Source organism: Silurus meridionalis, chromosome 12 (genome assembly GCF_014805685.1).
Source record: "Silurus meridionalis isolate SWU-2019-XX chromosome 12, ASM1480568v1, whole genome shotgun sequence".
In the NCBI taxonomy this organism is placed as follows: domain Eukaryota; kingdom Metazoa; phylum Chordata; class Actinopteri; order Siluriformes; family Siluridae; genus Silurus; species Silurus meridionalis.
This window is the reverse complement of record NC_060895.1, coordinates 1,586,980-1,609,601: the sequence shown is the minus strand read 5'-3', so window position 1 is coordinate 1,609,601 and position 22,622 is coordinate 1,586,980. Positions and strand designations below refer to the sequence as shown.

At 37.7% G+C, this 22,622-nt stretch overlaps 1 protein-coding gene across 1 annotated transcript in view; it reads right to left on the bottom strand.

Annotated features, from left to right (window-relative positions):
* LOC124394186 (limbic system associated membrane protein) overlaps positions 1-22,622 on the bottom strand; it is a 507,895-nt gene that overhangs the window by 289,406 nt on the left and 195,867 nt on the right. The window lies entirely within an intron of this gene.

The following is a 22,622-nucleotide window of genomic DNA, read 5'->3' as shown; positions in this document are numbered from 1 at the left end:
AAAAATCATTACTGCTTCTAAACATCTCGTTTGAAATAAAAACTGCCTCTGAACCACTTTTGACTGCAAGGCACAAATTATAACAGGGTGTTTGGGTTTGACACGTTTTAAAATGTAATCAAGAGGAAATCGTTCACACAAAACGTACATCAAAACACAAGAGCAGTTTACTAGCAAGTTAAATGGCATCTGACGAACACTAAATGATGTGTGGGCAGAATTAAAAGACCAGGCAGCTTCTTGCTGACTTCACACTCTGCATATAAAAAAAAAGAATAAATATATGCATATATAAATATATAAAATGCTCTTTGTAAGATACTGAATTTAAAGCTCACAATCTTGTTGATGGTTTTGGACTGTGCCTAAAAATTCAGTCTTTTAATTCAATTTTATTCGCTCATAACATTTGTCCTGAAGCAGCTTTAAAGAAATAAATAAATCAGTGTAGTAAACTAGTCTTTATAAGTTTATCCTTAATAAGGAAGCCAGTGGTGGAAGTGGCAACAAAAAAAATCCCCAAAAATGTTATGAGGAACAAAAATCTAGAAGAACCAGACACACACACACACAAAAAAAAAAACATCTCTAAATGTACCCTGTTATGCCCTGACATCTGTTTTAAATTATGCTAATAGTTTCTTTCCTGAATAAAAAGACTATACATTTTTGTGCAAATGCTGAAGATAAAGATGTTAAGAACTGCAGCTAAACAATGCAAAGGTCAGACAGATAAAAGGTGCCTTTTTTTAGCCGTTTAGGGAATAAAGAAGCTTTTTTCAGAGAGTAATGTGAATTAATAGCTACTGCATGGGGTATTTTATGCACTAGCAGCCCAGCAAGTACAGTAACTGTGTTGTTTGATACTCCAGAAAGCATTGATTTATTCTTGTTTAGCCGATGATGATGATGATGATGATGATACACATATGTATCACAAGATGTCAGATGTTGCATTTTGCAGATCCCAGCCTGACCTTTTCACTCCACCTACTCTTGTTACTTTTAGAAATTAAGGATGTCATTTGAATCTTTTTTTTTTTAACCAATAAGCAGTTTGACATTTACCGAACAGGAACCGGGGGATGAGTGCGTGAAGGGGTGCGGTTGTAGTTCACAGAGTGTTTGATTTGGCCAGAAAATCATTTTTACTTCACTTGAAGAATCTAATCAGTGTAAATGCATGACATCGCTGCCACCTGACTTGAAAGAAAGTGGTAGTTTAGTGTTGAAGATGGTGGAATTCTTATCAGAAGATCGAGTTTAAACCACAGCATCACCAAGCTGACAAATTTGAAAACTGCATTTTTGGATAAAAACGTTTGAAAACCGAGAGAACGATATGAATGAATTAAGTTGTATGAATGGGATAAATGTAACTTTCTATAAGGAAGTCTGCCAAATGTTGCCAATGCCATATAAATCCCCCCTCTTTATCTTGTGATGAGCCAAAAATGTTTATGTTGCAATTTCAAAGTGACCACTTTTGGATTATGTTGGTAGCCCAGTCACCAGAAGGCTGTAACTCAGTGGTAAGGCACTGGACTCTGGATCAGAAGGTTGCAAGTTCATATCCCGGTACCATTAAGTTGCACTGCAGGGTCCTTGAACAACTGGGCCATCAACTGTTCAGTTGCTTTGAATAAGGGCATCTCCCACATGCCATGAATGCTTGTGGAAACCACCAGGGCTGGTTCCAGTGAAATGTTCTGGTAAAGTCATTTATTTGTATCTTACCCCTTGGGCATTAGGTTTGTTTATTGTCTTCTTTTCCTTGGTGGTGAGTTTAATTTTCATTTTTTGACAGCAGAATAAACATAGATTTAGTGTTGAAGCGGTGGTTGTCACCAGAAAAAAAAATGCTCTTCATTATTCAAATTCCAGTACATTCTGCATGAGATCAGGTTTACTCATCATTAGGAGTTCATTAGTAGCAGATGCAGGATTAGACTCTAAACTCCCACATCCAGTCAGCCATCTGTGTTCACTAGAGCCTGGACATCAGAACAGAATGTTCTAGGCCAAGTATGATTGAGTTTAGGGACATTAGAGGTTGTCATGGTAATGACCAGTGCATTAGGGTACAAAAGTAACCAGCTATAACCGATGCTTTTTTTGTTTCCTTCACGTTTTTGGTCTCAGGTGTCAGTTACGATCGACATTCTGACAGACTCTGGCAGGCCGATCAAGATTATTTCATTACCATTATTACACAGTGATATTTGGCCAGGACTTGGAAACTATTCATTTGTTATCCCAGAGCCCTGCATGGAAGGATGTCGCATTCATAAATCAATACTTTGCAATTCCCTTGTCATCATAAAGAGCTAGCATTGATCAGATGTCGCCAATGACAAAACCCACAGACCTGCTTAGCTCTCCAGCTCATAAACAACAAAGCCAGCATGCTGTCGATACTCCCAATTAAAATGATGAGTATATGGGAGGCATTTGGGAGCTCGTTCAAATTCCATCCCTTGTTCTACTTCCTAGTTGTTGACCACTTGAGCTGCATTTATAATCCATCGCTCATCGCCGGACACAGATAGTCAAATCCACCTCCTAACACCCCGGCAGTGCAATCATTCCACTTGTTTTCTAAGCAGCCTGTAGGTCAGTAAGTGATCGCCATGATTTGAATCATAAGGACCTTGGGTTTGAGGACCACACTCCGGCGGCATCTCCGTGTAGGCGGCGCACTTCATGATTAGTTTGCGAGAAAAGCCAGGATCCAGACACACACAGTCTCGCATGAAATCAATTTGCATTGACAAAACATTTGAGGCAGAATCTGAAACAAATTCCCTCCAGTCCTCATCAACAGACGAGCACACACACGCATCCAATCCCATCAGTCAGCGGCATGGAAGATGCATGCACAATGAAGCCTTCTCTCATTACTAACAGAGAAATCGGTGCCTTCACGCATCGCGGTGGAACACGGCGACGTCTCGGCTTCCGCCGCTCATCGGCTCGACACGTCAGACTTCAAATCATGACACGTAGCCTAAAAATGGCCTTCCAACTGTTAGTTAAACACCTCAGTGCAGGTAAACATAGCATCACACTCGCGTTCACGCGTTATCCGACACGCAGCCGTGCCTTTGACATCTTGTAATGTATTACAAGTGTTTGTGCATACATATTTGAGAAAGAAAAATCAGAGGAATGCTTAAAGTAAATGTGTGTTCTAGGTAAATCATAATAGCTCTAATTAGAGTATTTAAATCACCAGGAGAATGAAAGAAATCAGTAAGGCACAGTGAATTCAAAGTATGCAACTCTCAAGAAGGGATCTAATAATAATCATGGGCTGATGATAAATATAAAACTTAAATGTCCAAAACTGTGAAAAAAAATAAAAATCTGTCTGCCTGTAAAAACTCATTTGTTTTTTGGAAATATGTAAGTGCATGTACAACAGATTGGGGTCAAACGGGGTTGAAATAAACAAAGAGGGATAATCTATAACCAAATGACTGAGGCCAAGGACAAAATCAGGAAAAAAGAAATACAAGAGACTCCCCGAGCCTGCAAGAAACACTGATGCAAGACGTTGCAATTACAGTGGGAAATTCAGCAAGGATAATTACAGTATTAAAGCAGGAAATAAGGACGGACCAATCGGGGAAGGAACAGATCGAAAAAAAAACATTTGAAGGAAGCAATGGTCAAAAAGGATCTCTGACCAATCAGAATCCAGTATGCAACTTCTACTCGTACAGAAATCTGATATATGGATATACATGAATATATATATATATATATATATATATGATGTATATGATGTTTGTAGTTCGATTGCTTGCTCTAGACATATGTAATAATTGAAAAACAACAAAAAACGACAAAAAAACCTATAATAAACCTATAAAATAACTTATAATAAAAGAATAAACATCCTTTACCCATATTTCATTTATTTTAATTTATTAATTTATATTTCATTTATATTTTATAGGCATATATGTGTCATATATTGTATATATGTAGGTGTATTTGGAAAAATATATGTTTTAAATATATGAAAACTGGCATTTGTTATTATAATTTTTTTCATATCCAACATATATTTCTATATCTGCAAAATCCAAACATGAACATATATATATAGAAATATATGCAGATTTATTGCTATATATCAGATTTCTGAATGGGTATGGCTTGGGAAAGAAAAACTCTGGTTCTATCAACCATCTGACATTCCTAAGGAGAAGTAGGAACGCACAATGCATCAGTATGATGGGACCAGAATCAGAGCAAATGTGATAGATAATAGATTTCTATATGACTTGACATAAGAACTCATTTCCCCACCAAATCCCGTGGGAAATACAAAAACCCCGTCCACACCATGAGCTCGAGACATTTTCAGCTATCCTGCAATGAGCTGATTTATATTGGCGATTTGTTTGTAAGAGCAGATGGAAGGTCAGAGGATGAAGCTCAAGACAGATGTTTGTACACGTCTGAGCAGATGGTTGTTTTTTCAGGATTTCCGATGGAGGAGGTTATGCAATGCTGCGCTAGTCCGGTGGAGATGAAGTACCATGGAGGCTGAAACTCTTAGTAAAGGCCAGATGTAGTATGCACAACGAGTGTGGAGGCGCAGTGCAAAAAAAACCCCAGCATGACTCAATGCGGCCGTGAAATTTGCTCAGAGTTGGCGACTTTGCAGTTCAGAGCATTTAGAATCGAGTTACCAGGCAGCTTAAACTTAAAGTTTCTAACAATGCACTCAAAATGCTTTCAGGCAAATGTTCAAAATAGCACTTGATCCAGCACATTGTATTGTACTGGGACTTATTGGGACTAAATCAAACCTATGAACTTATAGAAGGCAGGAGGGAAAAGATCTTCACAAATGCACAATATGAACAAATTTACTGTGGCAACTGATTTTCTAGCCAGATGTGTTTCTTTCCCAAACAATTAGCACACAATTGGTTTGGAGAAGCTCCATGAAGATATGCTTGGTTCAGAGTGGACGATCCTCCTGCTCTAACCTCAACACCTTTGGGATGAATGCTGACTGCACACCAGACCTCCTTGAAAAGTGACTTTGTTTTGGTTGAATGAAATCTCAGACACCGCCACAAAATCTAGTGGAACATCTTCCCAGAAAATTGGAGCTTCATTATAACAGTGATGTTCAGGTTACAGCAATTGTACACGACACATCTGGTCCGATCAGATGTTGGAATTTAGCAGTAATTTGCTACAAAATATTGTAGAGTTGAGGATGTAGGTGATTGTCATGTGATTGGCAGGTGATTCATTTTCCATTCAACAAGATGATGAAACTCGAAACCAGAAAGAAGAACACTATGATCCATCAGCTTTCCTTCCTTTCTGTCTTTCTTTCTCTCTCTCTCTGTCTGTAGAGAAAACAGACCGACAGTCAGTCAGCTGGGATTGAGATACAGGAGAGTGTTTGTTTTATTCTGCAGGAGGTCAGGAACAAGACAGTCCTCCCAGCTTGTTCTGGAACATCATCCTGCCTGTCAAACACACACACACACACACACACACAGCAGGGATGACAGAACAGGAGGGCAAACGAGAGCACAGCGAAGAAATGTAGAAAAGAAATGGTATTGAAGGTAGAGGGATTGAAAAGAGTGCAGCGCTCCACACAGACACGTGGAGGTCAAGTGGAATTTGTACATCAGTTTGGAAGCTCTGGGATGAAGCAGAACTGGTTCTCTCAGTATTTGGTGAGTGCATGCTGCAAGAAAAAAAAGCAGCAGAGATGCACCACATTGAAAAAAGTTTGCAAACACCTGGTCATAAGGACGATATTTGCAATGTGCTCTTAAAATTCCTTCCACTCTTGTGAGAAGATGTTTCACTCGATTTTGTGGAGAGATTCATTCAGCCACAAGGGTGTTAGTAAATTCAGGTACCGAAGTAGGAAAGGAAGTGAGGAGGCCTGTGCAGTTCACATTCATCCCAAAGGTGTTGAGATCAGAGCTCTATAGGAGGAGATCTTTCTCTCCAAACCATGTAAACAACTTCATGGAGCTGGCTTTGTGCACAGGGGTTTGGGTTTCCAAGTTCAAGAGAAAGCAACATTTTATTGTACCGCATCCAAAGACGTCCTGTACAGAAGTGTCCTGTACAGCCTCCAGCATCGTGGTAACAGTTTGGAGAAGAACCGCATATGGCAGTAAAATCAGGTGTTCCAATAGTGTATGAACATTATACGGCTTATTTATTCATTCTTGTCCACCAGATACCGAAAGAACCGATCGAGGTTTCACAGGTGATCACCAGGCATCACGAGGGCACGTCTGTAAAACCCCTCCAGAGAGAACGCCCGTGTGTGTACTATACACCACAAAGCTCGCTGTGACTCTCAGTGGAAAACAAATACAGGGATGAAATATTTTCCGGGCCACGGCGAATCTCTGAGGTCTAATTAAACAGGATAATCAGTGCAGCTTCTGGAAAATGTTTAGTTCTGCATCCAAACAACAACAACAAAAAATTCTAGCTCCTACGCAAATGTTCTGCAGAAATACCTTAAAGAAAAACTGAATGGATTGATGGTGAAAAATGTGAGCATATACAGTACAAAGTGGTGTGAGAAATGTTACACCGACAGCAGGACAGAACCGGGTTCCAGGATACGAGATCGCTAATTACGTGTTAGCATTTATTTGCTATTAGAACAATCTCATTAGAACAACAAAACTGCTTTGTAGCATGGAATACAGTGTTGTAAGATAATTAGTTATGTATATTTTACATCTACTAGAATATAATTGCACATTTTATTTTATTCTCTTTTATAATGTGCCCCGATTTTACTGGATTTTCCTCCAAAAAGGGACTAAATGAAGGTAAAATCAAATCCCAAATAACACCCCAGCCTACAAACATGGTTTCATGGTCTCCAGCTTAGTGAAATGCAAAACATAAAATTGCTTATAATTTATTATTAACATTTATGAACAATGGTTTACACTTTTATACACTTTTTTTATTATTTTGATCAAATTGAGTAATAGATTAAATACGCACATATGCCATAATGCAATAATAATAATAATAATAATAATAACAAAAATAAATATAATAATAATAATAATAATAATAATAATAATAATAATAATAATAATAATAATAATAATAATAATAATAATAATAATAATAATAAAAATAAATGTAATAATAATAATAATAATAATAATAATAATATTAACAAACATAAAATAATAATAATAATAATAATAATAATAATATTAACAAAAATAAAATTAATAATAATAATAATAATGATAATAATATAGTAATTGTTACATGTTCAATAACTGTGTATTGAATATCTGCTGTGACACATCTTATTTGACTTAATATGTATTTTATTTAAATTTGATTTAAATCTGATTCTGATGACCTGCTCAGGTGTGAGTCTCTCGGGATAAAGGCGTCTGCCAAACGCTATAAAGTAGGTGTCATATCCTATCCCTACTCAGCCTCTTCCCCACGTCACTCCTTCCCCAGATCTTTATCAAGTGTCTGTGGCTTGCTAGTGATGGATTGCTCTACAGCGGAGCTGCTTAACGGCCCCGGAGGCTCGCAGGAACCGCGAGTTCTCCACAGAGGAACTAATGTTGGACATCTATAACGCAATTCTGTCCCGCCAAAGCCAATCTCCTTAACAAATGAACATTATGTAAATGGGATCTGTAGGGTAATTCGATCATCTGGAGGAGGACCGAGAGAGAGAACTGACCGGAATCATTAGTCATCACCTTTAGACTTTTAGCTTAAATAAATGATGGACTTTTTACATGTATGGTGATAATTATAGTCAGTCTCACTGTAACAAAAACGGATAAAAAAAAATAACACGGACGAAACCGTGCTGCAGGTAGAAAGACTTTCTGTAAACAGGAGCTTTAATAATCACCCTGGCATATAAATTCGAGAGGCTAATGACTGAGAATTATTTTGTTAGATTGGAAAGAAAGCTATAATTATTAACCCTACTGCTGATACTAATGTGTGCACACGTGAGAAGTGTTCCTTATGGCAGCAAATACAGCTGCAGATCCAGCTGTGTCGTGAAAACAGCCCACTTCTCCTCCTTTAGGCAGATGGTTACAGAGAATCCACCATCATCAAGAAGTTGTTTTTCTGTTTGTTTACCTTCATGTCTATTCTAGAGCTCACATGTCCAGGAGAATGAACGGGTATGTTAGAAAGGGGTTTATGTACTTTAGGAGTCTCATTCTTAGTCTCAGTTTTTATCATTAAAATTCACAAAACAGATTAAACAGAATGCTCTAGAATTAAAAGAAAGTAAAATTGATGGTGAAACAAAAAAGGCTTTGACAAAATAAAAAAAATGCGTAGCTAAGCAAAAGCTTGCTAGTATTTTTTTTTTTTTTTTTTTTTTTTTAGGAAAAAAAGGAAAGAAGAAGCCATTATCATCTGGAAATAAAAAGAAAAATCATATTTTCATGTTTTTTTCCAGTTTCCTTTGTAAATCACACTTTTTCAATTTATTTAAAGATTGGCTGTCTGCTGATACTTTTACATTTAAAAGCAATAATAAGCACAATGTCCAAAGTTGAATAATTAATATTATCAAACATCAGGTTTTTTTGTTGTAGTTCCTTTTAATGTTTCTTCCTCATATCATTTTAGGGATTAATCCCACCACTGGTTCTCTCATTAGGGATAAAACGACCGGGACTAATTTTGAAATGTTAAATGGATCATTCAAGTTTTCATCATCTATTTATTTCTGCAAAGTTTTGTATGAAAAATGCTAGACAAAGAATCCTGAATTCAATTGAATGGTTTAATTTCTACCACAAGTATTCTATAATTTCTTGGTCTAAAAAAGTACTTTTTTGGCAAAAATAAAAATAGTGCACGCCTAAACCTATTAAATCAAGGCTTGTTGAGAGACACTGAGGCCCTGTGCATTGGGATCTGACCAACAAATCAACCTCATGTACTGAATCGAAATGCACTTCCTGCCCATGTACCCAAGAGCAAAGCCAAAGTCTAGAAACACATGCACTGAGACTCAAAGTGTCTCAGAATGTAGAATTGGTTGTTCCCAAGTACCAGATATGAACAGAAGAACATTTACTGGCATTTGTGCTTAAACAAACAACAAAACCTTGCTTAGTAGCAGTACCAGAAAACTTGCTTTAAATCCCATAGCATTCTGACTGGTTGGAAGTGATTCATTGATTTTCTAGAACTTCATATTTAATATGTTCTTTATACATAAGAAGTTTGAGCGTTGGGTGGGTGACGTCTCATTCCACATTTAGCCTGCATTTGCTCTTATATTAACCTCCACTCTTCTCTGAAGGTGTTTCACCACATTTTGTGGAGATGTGTAAGATTTTATTCAGCCATAAGCATGTTAGAAAAGTCAGGTAGGAGAGGAGGTGAGCAGGAGATCTTCCACTCGAACCCGTGGAACTGGCTTTGCACATTGCCATGCTGAAACAGGTTCGGGTCTTGTAGTTCACATGAAGGAAAAAATGGAATGCTCTGACGTCCAAAGACGTCATATACAATCGAGTGGAGGAGGAAGAACCACATATGGGTGAAAAAGTCAGGTTTCCCAGGTGTATGTTTTAAAGTTTCACCTGGAAATAGAAGTGAACCGACTGAGGGTTTGAGAAGGGTTTTTTTAGAGCATTAATTCGTAAACATTTCGAAGTTATTCTACATACTCAGCAATCCGTCAAAACCACACTTGTTTCTTTTTCCCCCTCCAAGTTAAATACAGCTATTAAATTCTTTATATAACACTCCCTAAAGCTTAATCTCTGACTCCGAAAAAGAACACTCTCTTAACAGCAGGACGTCGAAGCGCTCGGGATTGCCGTGTCTACTTTGCTGACGAGCAGCTAATGGATGGTGCGTCGCCTTCGGGAATTAGCATATAAATAAGCAGTGCACTTATCAGAATTACTTAAGACTCGAGAGTTCATTCTGCAGTCATGTGACCGTTTCAACTTTCTGGAGATTTCTGTTGTGGCCTTGTGCGGTTTAATAGACTCGTCTCACGCGTCGTATCACTCCAGCGCTCTCCGAAAGTCACCTGGATGACATCTAATTAAACGTACTTTCTTTTGGCATTGAAAGCTTCATCACGAGGCTCGACATGATCAGAGATCAGACTGAGGTTATTATTATACAAATGCAACCACAAACTTTTCCTAGTTTCAATTTACAAGAGAAATTACTTGAGACTAATCGCCGTGGTTAGCTGGAAGGAGTATCGTACACCACTAGGGGCAGTATAAAAAAACCTTTGTTAGGTAGTTTTTAAGGGGTGTGGCTAAAATTCAGTCCACTGTGTAGTTTACTAATTTACAACTGAAGATTATCATCATAAATTCATACCTTACGTTCTCTTTAGACGTTTTGCTCCAGATTAATACCATGAACTCACTCATTGGAAGAATTCATCAACGCACTGAATAACATCTCGTACCTCCGTGGCCTCGGCAGCACCGAAGGCTGTTTTTTAATGCACCGAAGACGAGATCAAAAGGGACAGATACATTTTCTACAGGAGATTTCATTATGTCTTAATTTACACCGTACAGAATTAAATGTAATATAAACAACACACACACACACACTCGATATCCCCATATGTAATAAATAACACCATCTCAATTATTATTTAATTGCTTCTACAGCGTTCTGTAAATGGGTTTTAAATTGGTACAGGACCGCTTGTCAGACACGACCACAGAGACCTAATAAAAGGTAAACACCGAACGCACATGCAGTAACAGGATACAAATAAATAGCATAGTTTATGTGCAAAGTGATGGTACGGTAGGTTCTGCACGTTAGACACCTTGTTAGGTCCTGGATTAAGCGTCCTGAGCGTGACATGTTGCGGCTGATTTACAAAGAAAGGCTTCAAGATTTCGCTTTGTCCCGTGTGCTGTGTCTCTCGATGCTAACCGCGCTACTTCAGGGCTTAATGTTGAGTTCCTGTCATGTTTTGTTTATATATAAAATCACGCCCGTTGTCTTTTCTTTCAAATTTATTGCTGTTTTGTCTGAGGACTGGATGTTTTTCATTGTCTGCGGTGTCTTTCAGTGTCTTGTTTAATGTGTTTAATGTGTGCATCGCTAAGCCTCGATTTCCAATGTTCCCGGTTTTCCAAACTGCTTATAATCCTGTTACTACTACTGCTAAGCTATTGCTAATAATCAGATTTCACTAAATTTCTCTACTAATAATAAACTTAAAAATCCTCCAATTAGTAAAACTAATACTAATTATACTACTAGTAGAAAAACACTACTATTCTTACTAGTAGTAATACTAATAATATCTTTACTACTGCTACTACCTAACCTACTACTATTATTATTATAATCAATAAAAATAACTACAAAACAACACTACCCCTATTCATAATCCTACACCTACCACTACCATCATAATTAAAACTTTTCCTACTACCACTAAAATCACTAGTACCTCTAAATTTAAAACTAATTATTTTAGAAGTAATAATACTAATAATAAAACTATCTATATAAAGGACTAAAACTTCTACAATCACTAATACTACTATAAAAATGAATGCTAATTCTATTACTAGTAGTAATATTAATACTATCGCTACTGAAGCTATTACCTAAACTACTACAAAAACTAATCATAACCCTACTCATACTAATAATACTCCTACCACTATCATAACTAAAATTTGTCCTACTACCACTAAAACTAATACTACTAGTACTAAAATTAATACTCCTACTCTGACTTACTAATATTTCTTTAACTAATAAACCCTTTCATTGTTTTTCCTCTCCGTCTCTCCACATGAGATCTCAGTCATCCTTCTGCTCTCCAGACCTGCCTGATCCACCCTGATGTCCTATTTCTAGGTGGAAAGCTGCTGAGGGTGTTTGCAGGTGGACTGCTGTGGACGGTAGGCACTTAGTAAATAAAAATGAAGACTTGAAGGCAAAACTACAAACAGGACATAACTTGAACAGAATTTCAAAAGGTGTCCAGTGTTGTAAATGCTAATAATAATAATAAAATTGAATGGAATTAATACTACTAGTACTATTAAAACGAATAATAATATTATGATTAAATATGTGTGACTAAATAAAAGTCCCCGCTATGATATGTGCTCATTTCCTGACATGTCCTCTTAAAACTTCTGTAATGAAAATCCCATTTTTATTTTTCTGTTAAAATTCAGAGCACAGAGTTCATTTGCACTATCAACGAATTGAACATTTTCCTCCAGTGACCCCGACGGTGCCGACGTCCTCATTCTTCTCCAGCCGCCTCCGGCCACCGGCGATAAGTCAAACTAATCAACGTGTGTGTGTTCGGGAAGTAGTGCAGTGTTCTTGGTTAGAAAAGAAAAAAAAAAAATCCAATTTGGTTTTGATAATGAAGCTGAGAAAACAGAACACAAGTTTGAACTGTGGAGCTCATCATCTACACCACACTTAGCCAGATCACAGAACATGGTTAATACGCGACAAAGTAAAAAAAGCTCCGGGAAACACGATAACATCCTTTTTATATTCAAATAGAGCAGGAAATTGAGTTAGGGGGAAAAAAATATAAATAAACTCAGAACGTTCTAAAAAATGAAAATTAAATATAAAGAAAAATAATTGCATACATACAGTAGACTGCTGTAAAGTGTTTTTTGTAAAAAAAATTTTTACAAGTAAAATATCGCAGTAAAAGCTTCTCCTCAACTCGTTTTGAAGTCAAACTAGAAGCTTTGTGCCAGAACTGTGTCCTATTTTCTTACAAGAATGATGGAAATCCAGGGCAGTGGAAGTCAATGTCAAGGCCTGAAGCTGCTTCCTTCAACACAACCCTCAATGAGAGCTTCTAATTATCCGGAGTGAGAAGTGAGACACCTATAGCGGTCACTGGCTTTACTAAAGAGTAATTAGTAACTCCGAGGGAAAAATTCGCCCCGAACGACTTGCATATTAATCTTTATAATGAACATGTGATCTCCAACCGTGTCCAAGATTCATCCAGAGGTGAAAAGGGGTACAAAAATATCCGCCCCAATTTAAATTTCATTGAAATAACAGTACTTTTACTTAAGTATTAGTAAAGATACTGCTCTAAAAGTACTTTTTTTTTTACTTCTACTCAAGTAAAACTGAAAAGTACTGTAACTCATTTATAATTTGTTCAGAGGAAAATGTAGCGAGTTTTACGGAACTTTTTAAGGGAGAGGGGGCGGGTGGGGGATTGTAGTCTAGTATAAAAAGGACATGGAGATATAAATCTCAAACTAGTTTTTAATTGGGACTCCTTCACAAATTAAAGTGCGAAAATATACAAGAAAAAAAAAAAACAGAGGCCATATCTTAAGTCTACTGTTAGTTTTGCACTTTCGCAGCAAAGAAATAAAAAAAAATTAAATATGATTTGACTCAGTAATCAATATGATTTTAAATGTAAACAATGCATATTAAGTAAAAAGCAAATTACAGATAAAGGATACAGAAAAGTAGACACCAAAAAAAAAGTGAGTAAATATACAGTCATTTGTTACTTTCCATTCATTTTATATTCAAATTCTGAGTTGATTTCATTCTGCATGTTGGACTTTTCCATCATTGCCATTCCACACATCATATCACAGACTGCTGGTTAGCCGAGTCAAATCTCTTCGCTTCACCTCCACGCAACTGCACGGTTCCGCTGGAGTCCAGGGTTTGACCCAAGACTAGTTCTATGCTGGATTTCTCTTTAATAGGACGTTCGCCGAGTGAGAAACGGCGCGTAAGAAGCTTTTGTCATTTACCAAATTGCTCCTGTTGCTGTTTTGCGCACATTTCGATCTTCTGCTATACAGAAGTGAACATATTCACAAGTACCATGTTTGTTTACAGTTCTTTTTTTGCACATTGTATTTTATAACGTGACCCAGAAGGTATAGGGGACGACACTATTTTGTGTATTTTGTGTATCTGTCCTGCACTGTTCTGCTTTGTATTGTCTGGTAGCTCTGTGTTCTGTTCTGTAGCTCGATGTTGTTTTATGTAGCACAGGGTTCTCTGTTTAAACGTTTATTTCACTGTGTACAGCATCGGATAAATACGAGTGAAATGACCATAAAAGCTTCCTGCTTTGACTTGACTCGAGCGAACACTGAAACCTGATAATTATCCCGTTTAGCTCTGCCGTAACTCACAACCGCATTAGCAATAAGAATATCCTTTTGTGATAATAATGAGACACCGCTATCATCACTATCATCCAGAAACCAATGACATCAATCCTTTCTTTCTTTCTTACTTTCTTTCTATAATATATAATGTGTGTGTGTTAAAGGCTTCACCAAATCAAAATTATAATTTTTTTTATTATTATTCTCAACCAATCATACACTAGAGAACTCTAAGAGATCGACACCTTCTGACCAATCAGAATGCAGAACTTGACAGCATTGTAGTATATTAATATATAACTAACAGTATTAAAAATTACAACAAAATGTCTAAGGAACACTAGAACACCCATCTCAGGCACTCTGTTTACTTTTATATTTGTATTGATATATTTTTTTATTCCCATTCAAATGCCCTGTAATTAATCCGGTTATCTGAAGATGCTGCTTGAATCAAACGTAAGAAGATGATATGAAGAAACACTCGAGTGTCCCTGTGGATCTCACTGCATCTTATCAGCTCTTTTACAGATCATGTTTGCTTTGAGGTAAAGATCTGCGCACTTACCTGTGGAGAAAGAGAAGAAGTACATGGATAAGAGCTAAGACAGATTAAGACTGATATGAACGCTGTTTATGAGGACAATCGTGGATTTTTGGTGTCTCAGAATGTTTTTAAATCTTCCAATAATGATTGGACATCCAATCGAATGACTTTTCTGAGAAGATGTTCCACTAGGTTTTGTGAAGATTTGTGCTCATTCAGCTACATGAGTGTTAGAATGCTAATGAAGGTCTCAAGGTTCCTAGGTTGCAGTCAGCGTTCACATTTATCCCAAAGGTGTTCAGTAGGGTTGGAGCTGTATAGCAGGAGATCTTCGACTCCAACCCTGCAAAGTAGATCATCATGGAGCTGGCTTTGTGCACATGGACAATGTCACACAGGTTTGTGCCTCATTGTTTAATGGAAAGGAAAATATCATGCAGCAACTACACATCTAAAGACTTTCCCAATACTTTTTTATCCATGCAGTGTACACAAACTTTATTTTTCCAAATGAAATGGTTCTCTATTCCCCAGGATCTCTGAGCTAGCATTACTGTTTCATAGCATTCGTCTCACATCAGGGCATTTCACACCTGCGGTGTACACACTTGCTCAAAAAAACAAACCCTGCAACATGTAGGTGAGGCTAATTGGAGCCTGAAACGGTGGGGTATGTGTTTATTCAGGCAACGGAGCACTGAGAGCGCCAAATCCTAGACTCATCGTGGTACAAGAAACCACAAAAAAGCCTCCAATTGTCCTAAAGTTGTCAAATCTTGCACGTATATTGAATAGTCTGTTTACATTAGAATGAAAATGTGCATTAATTGTTGGTGATACAGAAATGCTAACATTTACTAATAGGTTGAAATATTATTACAGGAAATATCAGATAATGACTAAGAAAAGTTTTGCTTTCTTTTCTTGGGTATCGGCAGCTTGTTCTGCTAATTACACACTCGCTCGAACTCATCAGTATGCAGCGTGCGCTAACTTTATCTGTTCCCAATTAAAACATACATAGTGTCTGGATTTCTTTGTGTCTCCAGTCCCTTTGCTAAGCCACACCATCTAGTTTTAATCTTCAAACCAAAAGTTAAACTCCATCCATCTTCTGCTCTTGCGTTTTTGATTCGGTTTGCTACGACTGATTTCCCCACGATGAGTTCAGACCCGGCTTCATTAGAAACGCCAGAATAAACACGCATCCCATCGATTCCGGCTCCAATTAGCTGCACCCACATGCGCGTGGTTTCGGATTTTGTGAAAAAAATGTGTAAACCACAGGCATTGTGTAGCATTTTAATTCGGAAGTGTGAAATTAAAGGCTGAACTTTCTGTTCCGTGAGGGAAATGGTGCTCTGTTTTTTTTTTTTCTGAAGGTTTGTTTTTCTCAGAATGAGATCTGAAATCTTTTGGCAAACTTTGGGGTTTTTTTTGTTTGTTTTTTTTACTAATGATAATCTTTAAAAAAGTACTTACTGAGTGTCAAAAGAGTAATAAAGCAAATTAACAAAAAAAAAAAAAAGGTTTAACTGTATTTTTAGCAAACAAGAAAAATCTAATGTTCTTCTGGAGCTTGAAGGTTTGATCATAAATGACTGTCAGATATAAACAGGATTGCTCAAGCTTTCTTCAAGAGTCTGTGGGGTTGGTCAAGGGTTTCTCCAGGCCTGGACAAGATCTATTTTAAGAAGTGGGAGCGATTGGTCAACAATGTCTAGCAGATGTTTTCCATGAGTGGGTAGGGTTGGTCAAGAGCGTCTCCAGGGCCAGGCCAGATTGGTCAAACTTTCTTCAGGAGTGGGTTGGAATGGTCAAGAGTTTCCATAGACCAGTAGGATTGGTCAAACTGTCTACAGAAGTAAGTACAATTGGTCAAAAAGGTCTCCAAGCTTTTGACAAGATTGGTTCAACTTTCTTTACGAGTGGGTACGAGGTCTTCAGGCCTGGACAAGATTTGTCAAATATTCCTAAGGAAATAAATGCAACTGGTCAATACTGTGTTCAGATGCAGATTGGATTGGTTGACCTTGCCGCAGAAGTAAGGGGAATTGGTCAAGACTTTCCATAGCTCCAGACATGTTTGGTCAAACAGTTTACAGAAATTAGTGTGATTGGTCACTGGAAGATCTCCAGACTTTGGCACGAGTTGTTTGAAATTTCTTCACGGGTGGTTGGGATTAGTCAAGAACATCTTCAGATGCAAATAGGAGTAAAACGTTCTCCAGGTACTGGTGGGTATGAAGAAGGATGTCTGTCGGATCAAGATAGGACTGGCTAAGCTTTCTGCAGAAGGGGGTGAGTTTGGTGTCTGTCAGATAGGATTGGTCAAAATGTGTACAGAAAATTCAAATGATGGAATGTGAGCAGTGATGTGTAAAGAAATTAAGGTTCCTCTATCATTTTGCTGAAGTTTCCAACAAGCTTCCTGTGTAATGAGGACACTGCACTGATGACTCTGAAAGTCCTAATGACACTGCTGTACTCTGTATAGTTTCTCTGGATGTTCTCCTGCTGGTTTGTTCTCCACAGTACCTGTGCACTATATATTTATTGTATATTTCTAGAAGGACTTCTTTAGTAATTCTAGAAGAGTCTAGATGTAGAGAAACGTCACTTTATATCCACCTTGAATGTTTCACTCATTTTAAAAGAATTTGAAAAGATATCATTGGATTTTGTATTCACGAAATCTTACAAAGTATAGAGATAGCGTTTTTTTTATTTTGAGGGTCTGATATAATTCTTCAGGAGGAACAGCACTGTATCCAGATGCATGCATTAGGACTTGACTACTTGTATGAAGCCTTTTTCCTTGTGACAGATCCTTCTCATTATTCAACATTTTATTCAAGCACATTGTTGCATTTACACGGATGCTCAAACACAAACAGCCGGGGGCTGACAATAGATTGGCAGTAATAGTGCAACTGCTCGAGTGTGAGCCGAGCTAGCCGAACTGACACGCCAATTTACTCATCTTATTCGATGTAGCGATTTAGGAAGGGGGAGAAGAAAAAAAAAACGCAAGGATTTAGAAAGAAGAGATATGCAGCAAGGAACCATAAAAGTAAACACAATGCAGTGATAAAACAAGCAATTCAGATGAAAGGGAATGCTTTGGAAGGCTTTGGGAAACGTTGCCAATGAAATGAATAGTAAAGTAGCTTTGGATATTTCAAGTTATGAAAATGGTCACTGACTTTGACTTGACTTTGACACATTGGTGGAAAAAAAAAGAGAGTTTGAACTTCGGTTTAAAGCCTGGATAAGCTTTATTTTATGTCTGGGTATTTCTCACGTCACACCCCACAGCACATCTTTATAACTCAGCTGCATGATATTATCTCAGGCTCAGAATGAGATCATTGGATCGTTTTTCTTTTATGGAAGGACACTGGTGGGATAAAGTGGAGCGAATGCAAACTGCTTGTTTTCTTGAGTCACTGAAAGGTGGGGACTTGGTTCCTGCTGGACCGAATAATGATGGCTGTGGTGTTTGGGTATTTGAGGAAGTACAGTAGCGTGCAACAAAAACCCGAGACTGATGCGCTGTGCAGTCATTCGGAATGGTGTTGCAATGTTATTGCTGATTCTTTGTCCAGATTCCAAACCTGTAACCATGTGTTCCAACCCTACGGTTGTTTTATTTCTCTGTGTTCGAATTGTCTGTCATGTGTAGGAAACGTCATCTGATTGGCTCCTGCAAGCTGATTGCTGCTGCCACACCATCACTTCCTGGATTAGAGCCACCCTGTTACAAGAGCCGTTGCTGTTTCTTTAACTAGTTTAGAATTTTTGTTTGATTTTGGGGTTATAAAGTTTGCAGATTGTAAAAACCATTGTTTGGTTGGTTGGTTTGTTGGAAAGCGTTGTTTCTATCCTTTAAAACCCTTTTTTTAACTTCTGTGAGTATGCTATTTCAATCTTGTAGATCCCAAAATTTGGTTAGTATGGAGTCTGATGCTTTTGCTTTTGTGTAACAATGTGGACGCTGAGGGCTGATCGAAATCCATTTGTGGATTTTTTTATAGAAATAGCACAAATACACAGTACCAAATCCGAAGAGCATAGACAAAGTCGAAAAACAGGCAGAGGGACAAAAGTTAAAAACCAAAATTTGAGAGAATCGAACAGGACGAGGCAAACAAGTCTCTACACACTATAGCATAAACAGAATCTAAATTTTGGTATGCAAACAAAAAATTACAATACTTTGCACTTTAGCTTAGCGTGAGCGGGCCTCATAATCAAAAGGGTCGCTCAAACTTTCCCCAGAAACAACTACATTTTTTCAAAAGCAAGTCTTTTTCTTGAGGGAATTAGATGAGCAGGATTGGTCAAATACAACATACCTAATATTTGTCCTCGAATCTAATCAAGCAGCAAGACACAACATGAGCAGATGCCGTGTCTGGAATAATCATTCTTTATTAGCATAAACAAGGCTGGATAATGAACACTGCAGGTTACGGCATCTGGAAAACTTTGGCTCAAGAGTCCCACAGGAGCGGCAGCGGCGGTTCTCTGCAGTTTGCAGCAAATTCATGACTGGATAATAAGGCGTCAAAAACACGGCACGGCAACTGGTGAGGCTGAAAAGTGGAATTCTTCTGCAACACTTTACTTCAACCCTGGGTCATGACTTATAAATATGTAGGTCCAGTCATATGGGATTGCTGTTATGCTATTAACAAAAGCTAACGTTTGCTACGTCTTTTTGTGATTTCTTGGAAAAAGAAGATTTTTATATCATGTTGTAACTTTTTCACAGTTAGACCTTTACTACGCTGCAAAAAAAAAACGTAGAATGAGTTTATTTTCCGAACTTTCTCATGAGAGAGAAAGTTGCCTTTCGCCAATAAATCAACTAGGACAAGAGATATTCTTTGAAAAAGAGGACAATCTTACAAAAAAAGTCTCATTATTAGATTAGCAGGTCATATATTATAGAAACTGATGATGTATATAATCCCCTCTATGACCCACCCCATAAATACAGAACCTCTAGGTTCTCTGGACAATTCCAGTTCCTACAAATAGATATTGACTATTGAGGACAAAGAAATCTGAGTGACTCCCCCCCCCAACTAAACTTTTTCCAAACTTTCCAGCTGACAGCGTGTCCTTCAAATAACAGCTCTCAGCGATGGTGCCATATGTTTGAGAGGGCAAAAAGAACGCTTTTTTGCAGCATAGCGTGGATTGTGGACAAACACACATTAGCCGCTGCCAAAAGTGCAGTATATGGTTTTTATACATATAATGAGGTGAGGAAAATTTCAGGGGGAGCTTCAGGGAGCATAGCTGTAGGAAAGCCAGGATGGAAAGGTGACATTTATTGCAAAAAAAAATACAACCCAGCAGTAGGGTCTGGGGAGCGGGAAAAAAATGGATTGCGTATATAAAAATGTCTTTTTTAAGACTTAAAGTTTCAAACACGATTTCACAAAGACTTTATGATTTTTCACGCCACCCATTGACATTGAGCCTTTTAATATCTTGACCAATCAGGAGGCATGCTAGTCATGAGCTGTGAAAACCAAACCTGCAAGTTCCAGAGAAAAAAAAGACATTTTTTGAATATATCAATCTATTTAGAGTCTAGGAAGAAATGATTCCAGATACCAGGCTTGTTTTTGTTGTTGTTTTTTTGTGTATAATAACATCAGCTAATTCCTGCTGTTCCAGGTCCAGATTTATAGCCACTATGAAAGTAATAAATAAATATAAATATATACTGGTTTTCAAGCAAAAGCTCATGTCAGCTACTTCCCTTCATAATTATTAATGAAACCCCCTAGAGTCTAGATTTTATGCATAAATTGCAATATTTGGTGATTTGTTTTTTTCTTTAGAATTTTAAAAGAATCTGCTCCAGAAATTGTATAAATTTAACCCTAAAAAGGCGAACTAATGATCTGCAGTGGATGAAGTCGAGATTTACATAGCTTTTTACTTGCTAGCTGGTACAGGCTTTTGTTTCAGCAGAAGAGGCTTTTTCGCCAGAGGTTTATCTGTATTCAAAAGTTCTGAATGAAGCAAATGTAATTCTGACAGACATCTTACTAATGATAATGATTGTATGACCATTAAATCGGCTCTTTGAAAGATCTCATACGAGACCATGTTGACGTCTCAGTCTCTGATTAATAACATTTCCATCTTTGGCCTTAGACCGCAGCGGACCAGAGAGCACTGTTAAGTTTAAGCTAATATCTCCCCGCAGCATCGTTCTGCTAAATTACAAGAGACGGAGCGAGTGTGGAGCCGGAGCAGCTTTCTGAGCAGAGGGTCGCCGTTATATAAGAAGCTTGAGCTCAACTAAAAGGCAATTAGGAACACATGTGGAAATACAGCTGGGTTAAATAAAAGGTTGATGCGCGGTTCCGCGTACTGAGGAAACGCTCCGTGCTGTTTACACCAAACACTTACAGTAGAAGCAGAGCAGGAATCCGTGCATGGTTCTTATGTATACTTTGTATTCATGGGATGCTAATAGGCAGACATTAAAGGAACACACCATGTGGAAACACATTCTTTGTTGTTTTGGTTGTTATTCCTGTAAGATGTTGGCGCTCGTATGTCCTACTGATGTTACTATATTGTTATTTCCATTTTTTTTTTTTGGTAGAAACACAAAATCCAGCAATGCTTTTAAACATCATGGATAATCATCAGGTTTTTCTTTTTAACAAAAAAGATCAAGAGCTTCTTTTCCTCATTTAACAGTGTTGAGTTAAAAATCATCAAGTTGGCTAGCAAGTGAGAACAATCAATGGTCCCATTAATGATTGTGGTTAATGCGGGAAACCTAAAACCAAAGGAAAAAGGAGCGAACACATCCATGAAAGGAAAGTCTTGGATGCCAATGGAAAACGATCGTTTTTTATCACCCTACGCATCGCATTTCATCTCAAACGATTATTTCAAATGATTATTTTGGGATATTTAAAATGCCTACTAAGATTCCCATAATCTCCTTTAGTTCGGCGTCATCCTCGAAACGCTTTTGTTGCAACGCCTTTATCTAGGAAGCAATAGCGCAGATTAATAATTAGCTCGTATATCTTATTCATCCTGCAGAATTAGACGAGCGCAAAGGAAAACAAGAATCCATTTATCTCTATCCTCGGGCATTGCATCACATCCAAATTAACGGAAGGAATAAATGAATACATAACACAATGATGTGTGTGAAAGAACGCGAAATCAGGGAACGCTGGTATTAAATGTAAGAACAATAAAAGATGCATGCCATTGGAGACGTGACACGAACGCGCGACACGTGTTCGAGCGCTATCTAGATCCAATCTCTGCTGACTGATGCCAATTTTGCTCACAGATGTAGTTTTGCATATTCGGTATTTAGCGCAAAAATACGACTAATTAGAAATAGGAAAAAGAAGGCAGAGTGCAATGATGGTAATTGCAAATTGTTTTGGAATTAACCAAAGAATCAGAAGAAAATGGCCTCAGGGTTGTTAAAATATGCACCAAACTGCACCATGTAACCATCTGGCCAATTAGTATAATTGAACTTGCCTGACTAGAGTAAGAGTGGAGTGTCTTTAGACCAAGTTAAAAGTTTCTCCTCCTTATGGTTTGTTCTGAGTGGTCGATTTTATGGGAAATGGAAAGAAAAAAGCAATACAGGCAGACAGACAGACAAAAGACTGACAGACCAGACTACCTATTCTAAAACAACAGGGTTTCCAAATGTAGTGCTTGGACCCCTAATACAGTATAAATAATACAGAAGATTCAGATCTGGTTGTTTAGATTGACAGCACACACACAGAGGTTCTGCATGAACAATTCACCTGGACAACAATCGTCTTTGTATCTGCTCAAGGCTAAGCATGCTTGTTAGGGTCTTGCATTGTTCC